This window comes from Procambarus clarkii, chromosome 24 (assembly GCF_040958095.1).
Source record: "Procambarus clarkii isolate CNS0578487 chromosome 24, FALCON_Pclarkii_2.0, whole genome shotgun sequence".
Taxonomy (NCBI): Eukaryota; Metazoa; Arthropoda; class Malacostraca; order Decapoda; family Cambaridae; genus Procambarus; species Procambarus clarkii.
This window is the reverse complement of record NC_091173.1, coordinates 26,232,570-26,240,107: the sequence shown is the minus strand read 5'-3', so window position 1 is coordinate 26,240,107 and position 7,538 is coordinate 26,232,570.

Below are 7,538 nucleotides of genomic sequence, written 5' to 3'. Positions count from 1 at the left end.
ACACCTGTACACTACAAAGGGGTTGTGTACCTACACCTGTCCCCCACACTGGTGTTGCGTACCTACACCTGTCCACCACACTGGTGATGTGTACCTACACCTGTCCCCCACACTGGTGTAGTGTTCCTACACCTGTCCACTACACTGGTGTTGTGTAGCTACACCTGTCCACTACACTGGGGTTGTGTACCTACACATGTCCCCCACACTGGTGTTGTGTACCAACACCTGTCCACTACACTGGTGTTGTGTTCCTACAACCTGTCCACTACACTGGTGTTGTGTGCATACACCTATCCCCACAAGTGTGTTGTGTACCTACACCTATCCCCCACACTGATGTTGTGTACCTACATGTGTCCACTTCACTGGTGTTGTGTACCTACACCTGTCCACCACACCTGTGTTGTGTACCTTCACTTGTCTCCCACACAGGTGTTGTGTACCTACACGTGTCCACTACACTAGTGTTGTTTACCTACACCTGTCCCCCCCCACTGGTGTTGTGCACCTACAACCTATCCACTACACTTGGTGTTGTGTACCTACACCTGTCCCCTAAACTGGTGTTGTGTTCCCACAACCTGTCCACTACACTGGTGTTTTGTATACCTACACCTGTTCTCTTACAAAGGGGTTGTGTACCTACACCTGTCCCCCACACTGGTGTTGTGTACCTACACCTGTCCACCCACACTTATGTTGTGTACCTACACCTGTCCACTACACTGGTGTTGTGTACCTACACCTGTCCCCCACACTGGTGTTTTGTAATCTACACCTGTCCCCCTCACTGGTGTTGTGTAACTACAACTGTCCCCCACACTGGTGTTGTGTACATACACCTGTCCCCCACACTGGTGTTGTGTACCTACACCTGTCCCCCACACTGGTGTTGTGTACCAACACCTGTCCCACACACTGGTGTTGTGTACCTACACCTGTCCCCCACACTGATGTTGTGTGCCTGCAACTGTCCCACACACTGATGTTGTGTACCTACACCTGTCCAGCTACTAGTGATATGTACCTACACCTGTCCCCCGCCACTGGTGTTGTGTACCTGCAACTTTCCCCCACTGTGGTGTTGTGTACCTACAACTGTCCCCCACACTGGTGTTGTGTACCTACACCTGTCCCCCACACTGGTGATGTGTACCTACACCTGTCCCCCAAACTAGTGTTGTGTACCTACACCTGTCCAGTACACAAGTGTTGTGTACCTACACCTGTCCACTACGCTGATGTTGTGTACCTTACAATTGTCCTCCATACTGTATTGTGCACTTACACCTGTCCACTACACTGGTGTTGTGTACCTACACCTGTCCTCCCACACTGGTGTTGTGTACCTACACCTGTCCCCCCACACTGGTGTTGTTTACCTTTACCTGTCTCCCACACTGGTGTTGTGTACCTACACCTGTCCCCCACACTGGTGTTGTGTACCTACACCTGTGCCCCACACTGGTGTTGTGTACCTACACCTGTCCACCACACTTATGTCGTGTACCTACACCTGTCCACTACACTGGTGTTGTGTACCTACACCTGTCCCCCACACTGGTGTTTTGTATCTACACCTGTCCCCCACACTGGTGTTGTGTAACTACAACTGTCCCCCACACTGGTGTTGTGTACCTACACCTGTCCCCCCCACATGGTGTTGTGTACCTACACCTGTCCCACACACTGGTGTTGTGTACCTACACCTGTCCCCCACACTGATGTTGTGTGCCTGCAACTGTCCCACACACTGGTGTTGTGTACCTACACCTGTCCAGCATACTGGTGATATGTACCTACACCTGTCCCCCGCACACTGGTGTTGCGTACCTGCAACTTTCCCCCACTCTGGTGTTGTGTACCTACAACTGTCCCCCACACTGGTGTTGTGTACCTACACCTGTCCCCCACACTGGTGATGTGTACCTACACCTGTCCCCCACACTAGTGTTGTGTACCTCACCTGTCCAGTACACAAGTGTTTGTGTACCTACACCTGTCCACTACGCTGATGTTTGTACCTTACAATTGTCCTCCATACTGTATTGTGCACTTACACCTGTCCACTACACTGGTGTTGTGTACCTACACCTGTCCTCCCACACTGGTCTTGTGTACCTACACCTGTCCCCCACACTGGTGTTGTGTACCTTTACCTGTCTCCCACACTGGTGTTGTGTACCTACACCTGTCCACCACACTGATGTTGTGTACCTACACCTGTCCCCCACACTGGTGTTGTGTACCTACACCTGTGCCCCACACTGGTGTTGTGTACCTACACCTGTGCCCCACACTGGTGTTGTGTACTTACATCTGTCCCCTACACTAGTGTTGTGTACCTACACCTGTGCCCCATACTGGTGTTGTGTACCTACATCTGTACCCCCACACTGGTGTTGTGTACCTACACCTGTCCCCCACACTGGTGTTGTGTACCTACACCTATCCCCCAAACTGTGTTGTGTACCTTCACCTGTCCCCCACACTGGTGTTGTGTACCTAAACCTGTGCCCCACACTGGTGTTGAGTACCTACACCTGTCCCCTACACTGGTGTTGTGTACCTACACATGACCCCACCACTGGTGTTGTGTACCTAAACCTGTGCCCCACACTGGTGTTGATACCTACACCTGTCCCCTACACTGGTGTTGTATACCTACGCTTGTCCCGCACACTGTTGTTGTGTACCTAAACCTGTGCCCCACACTGGTGTTGAGTACCTACACCTGTCCACTACACTGGTGTTGTGTACCTTTACCTGTCCCCCACACTGGTGTTGTGTACCTACACCTGTCCCCCACACTGATGTTGTGTACCTACATGTGTCCACTTCACTGGTGTTGTGTACCTACACATGTCCACCACACCGGTGTTGTGTACCTTCACTTGTGTCCCACACAGGTGTTGTGTACCTACACGTTTCCACTACACTGGTGTTGTGTACCTTTACCTGCCCCCACACTGGTGTTGTTTACCTACACCTGTCCCCCACACTGGTGTTGTGCACCTACACCTATCCACTACACTGGTGTTGTGTACCTACACCTGTCCCCTACACTGGTGTTGTGTACCAATACCTGTCCTCCACACTGGTGTTGTGTACCTACATCTGTCCCCCACACTGGTGTTGTGTACCTACACCTGTCCCCCACACTGGTGTTGTGTACCTACACCTGTCCCCTACACTGGTGTTGTGTACCTACACCTGTCCCGCACACTGGTGTTGTGTACAACACCTGTCCACTACACTGGTGTTGTGTTCCTACACCTGTCCACTTCACTGGTGGTGTGTACCTACTCCTGTCCCCCACATCGGTGTTGTGTACCTACACCTGTCCCCCACACTGGTGTTGTGTTCCTACACCTGTCAACTACACTGGTGTTGTGTACCTACACCTGTCCCCCACAATGATGTTGTGTACCTACACGTGTCCACTAAACTGGTGTTGTGTACCTACAACTGTCCCCCACACTAGTGTTGTGTACCTACACCTGTCCACACACACTGGAGTTGTGTACCTTCACCTGTCCCAACCACTGGTGTTGTGTACCTACACCTGTCCCCAACACTGGTGTTGTGTACCTACACCTTTCCCCCACACTGGTGTTGTGTTCCCACACCTGTCCACTACACTGGTGTTGTGTACCTACACCTGTCCACTACACTGGCGTTGTGTACCTACACCTGTCCCCCACACTGGTGTTGTGTACCTACACCTGTCCCACACACTGGTGTTGTGTACCTACACCTGTCCCCCAAACTGATGTTGTGTGCCTGCAACTGTCCCACACACTGGTGTTGTGTACCTACACCTGTCCAGCATACTGGTGATATGTACCTACACCTGTCCCCCGCACTGGTGTTGTGTACCTGCAACTGTCCCCCACTCTGGTGTTGCGTACCTACAACTGTCCCCCACACTGGTGTTTTGTACCTACACCTGTCCCCCACACTGGTGATGTGTACCTACACCTGTCCCCCACACTGGTGTAGTGTTCCTACACCTGTCCACTACACTGGTGTTGTGTAGCTACACCTGTCCCCTACACTAGTGTTGTGTACCTACACCTGTGCCCCATACTGGTGTTGTGTACCTACATCTGTACCCCCACACTGGTGTTGTGTACCTACACCTGTCCCCCACACTGGTGTTGTGTACCTACACCTGTCCCCCAAACTGGAGTTGTGTACCTACACCTGTCCCCCACACTGGTGTTGTGTACCTAAACCTGTGCCCCACACTGGTGTTGAGTACCTACACCTGTCCCCTACACTGGTGTTGTGTACCTACGCTTGTCCCGCACACTGGTGTTGTGTACCTCACCTGTCCACTACACTGGTGTTGTGCTCCTACGCCTGTCCACTACACTGTGTTGTGTACCTACACCTGTGCCCCACACTGGTCTTGTGTACCTACACTTGTCCACTACACTGCTGTTGTGTTCCTACACCTGTCCACTACACTGGTGTTGTGTACCTACATGTGTCCACTTCACTGGTGTTGTGTACCTACACCTGTCCACCACACCGGTGTTGTGTACCTTCACTTGTCTCCCACACAGGTGTTGTGTACCTACACGTGTCCACTACACTAGTGTTGTTTACCTACACCTGTCCCTCACACTGGTGATGTGCACCTACACTATCCACTACACTGGTGTTGTGTACCTACACCTGTCCTCCCACACTGGTGTTGTGTACCTACACCTGTCCCCCCACTGGTGTTGTTTACCTTTACCTGTCTCCCACACTGGTGTTGTGTACCTACACCTGTCCACCACACTGATGTTGTGTACCTACACCTGTCCCCCACACCGGTGTTGTGTACCTACACCTGTGCCCCACACTGGTGTTGTGTACCTACACCTGTGCCCCACACTGGTGTTGTGTACCTACATCTGTCCCTCACACTAGTGTTGTGTACCTACACCTGTGCATTATACTGGTGTTGTGTACCTACATCTGTACCCCCACACTGGTGTTGTGTACCTACACCTGTCCCCCACACTGATGTTGTGTACCTACATGTGAACACTTCACTGGTGTTGTGTACCTACACCTGTCCACCACACCGGTGTTGTGTACCTTCACTTGTCTCCCACACAGGTGTTGTGTACCTACACGTGTCCACTACACTAGTGTTGTTTACCTTCACCTGTCCCTCACACTGGTGTTGTGCACCTACACCTATCCACTAGACTGGTGTTGTGTACCTACACCTGTCCTCCCACACTGGTGTTGTGTACCTACACCTGTCCCCCACAGTGGTGTTGTTTACCTTTACCTGTCTCCCACACTGGTGTTGTGTACCTACACCTGTCCACCACACTGATGTTGTGTACCTACACCTGTCCCCCACACTGGTGTTGTGTACCTACACCTGTGCCCCACACTGGTGTTGTGTACCTACACCTGTCCACCACACTTATGTTGTGTACCTACACCTGTCCACTACACTGGTGTTGTGTACCTACACCTGTCCCCCACACTGGTGTTTTGTATCTACACCTGTCCCCCACACTGGTGTTGTGTAACTACAACTGTCCCCCACACTGGTGTTGTGTACCTACACCTGTCCCCCACACTGGTGTTGTGTACCTACACCTGTCCCCCACACTGGTGTTGTGTACCTACACCTGTCCCACACACTGGTGTTGTGTACCTACACATGTCCCCCACACTGATGTTGTGTGCCTGCAACTGTCCCACACACTGGTTTTGTGTACCTACACCTGTCCAGCATACTGGTGATATGTACCTACACCTGTCCCCCGCACTGGTGTTGTGTACCTGCAACTTTCCCCCACTCTGGTGTTGTGTACCTACAACTGTCCCCCACACTGGTGTTGTGTACCTACACCTGTCCCCCACACTGGTGATGTGTACCTACACCTGTCCCAAACACTAGTGTTGTGTACCTACACCTGTCCAGTACACAAGCGTTGTGTACCTACACCTGTCCACTACGCTGATGTTGTGTACCTTACAATTGTCCTCCATACTGTATTGTGCACTTACACCTGTCCACTACACTGGTGTTGTGTACCTACACCTGTCCTCCCACACTGGTGTTGTGTACCTACACCTGTCCCCCACACTGGTGTTGTGTAAATACACGTGTCCACTACACTAGTGTTGTTTACCTACACCTGTCCCTCACACTCGTGTTGTGCACCTACACCTATCCACTACACTGGTGTTGTGTACCTACACCTGTCCCCTACACCGGTGTTGTGTACCTATACCTGTCCCCCACACTGGTGTTGTGTACCTACACCTGTCCCCACACTGCTGTTGTGTACCTACACCTGTCTTCCACACTGGTGTTGTGTACCTACACCTGTCCCCTACACTGGTGTTGTGTACCTACACCTGTCCCGCACACTGGTGTTGTGTACCTTCACTTGTCTCCCACACAGGTGTTGTGTACCTACACGTGTCGACTACACTAGTGTGTTTACCTACACCTGTCCCTCACACTGGTGTTGTGCACCTACACCTATCCACTACACTGGTGTTGTGTACCTACACCTGTCCCCTACACCGGTGTTGTGTACCTATACCTGTCCCCCACACTGGTGTTGTGTACCTACACCTGTCCCCCACACTGGTGTTGTGTACCTACACCTGTCTTCCACACTGGTGTTGTGTACCTACACCTGTCCCCTACACTGGTGTTGTGTACCTACACCTGTCCCGCACACTGGTGTTGTGTACAACAAATGTCCACTACACTGGTGTTGTGTTCCTACACCTGTCCACTTCACTGGTGTTATGTACCTACTCCTGTCCCCCACATCGGTGTTGTGTACCTACACCTGTCCCCCACACTGGTGTTGTGTTCCTACACCTGTCAACTACACTGGTGTTGTGTACCTACACCTGTCCCCCACAATGATGTTGTGTATCTACACGTGTCCACTAAACTGGTGTTGTGTACCTACACCTGTCACCCACACTAGTGTTGTGTACCTACACCTGTCCACACTCACTGGAGTTGTGTACCTTCACCTGTCCCCCACACTGGTGTTGTGTACCTACACCTGTTCCCCACACTGGTGTTGTGTACCTACAGCTATCCACTACACTGGTGTTGTGTACCTACACCTGTCCCCTACACTGGTGTTGTGTACCTATACCTGTCCACCACATTGGTGATTTGTACCTACACCTGTCCCCCACACTGGTGTTGTGTATCTACACCTGTCCCCCACACTGGTGTTGTGTACCTACACCTGTCCCCTACACTGGTGTTGTGTACCTACACCTGTGGCGCACACTGGTGTTGTGTACAACACCTGTCCACTACACTGGTGTTGTGTTCCTACACCTGTCCACTTCACTGGTGTTGTGTACCTACTCCTGTCCCCCACATCGGTGTTGTTTACCTACATCTGTCCCCCACACTGGTGTTGTGTTCCTACACCTGTCAACTACACTGGTGTTGTGTACCTACACCTGTCCCCCAGAATGATGTTGTGCACCTACACGTGTCCACTAAACTGGTGTTGTGTACCTACACCTGT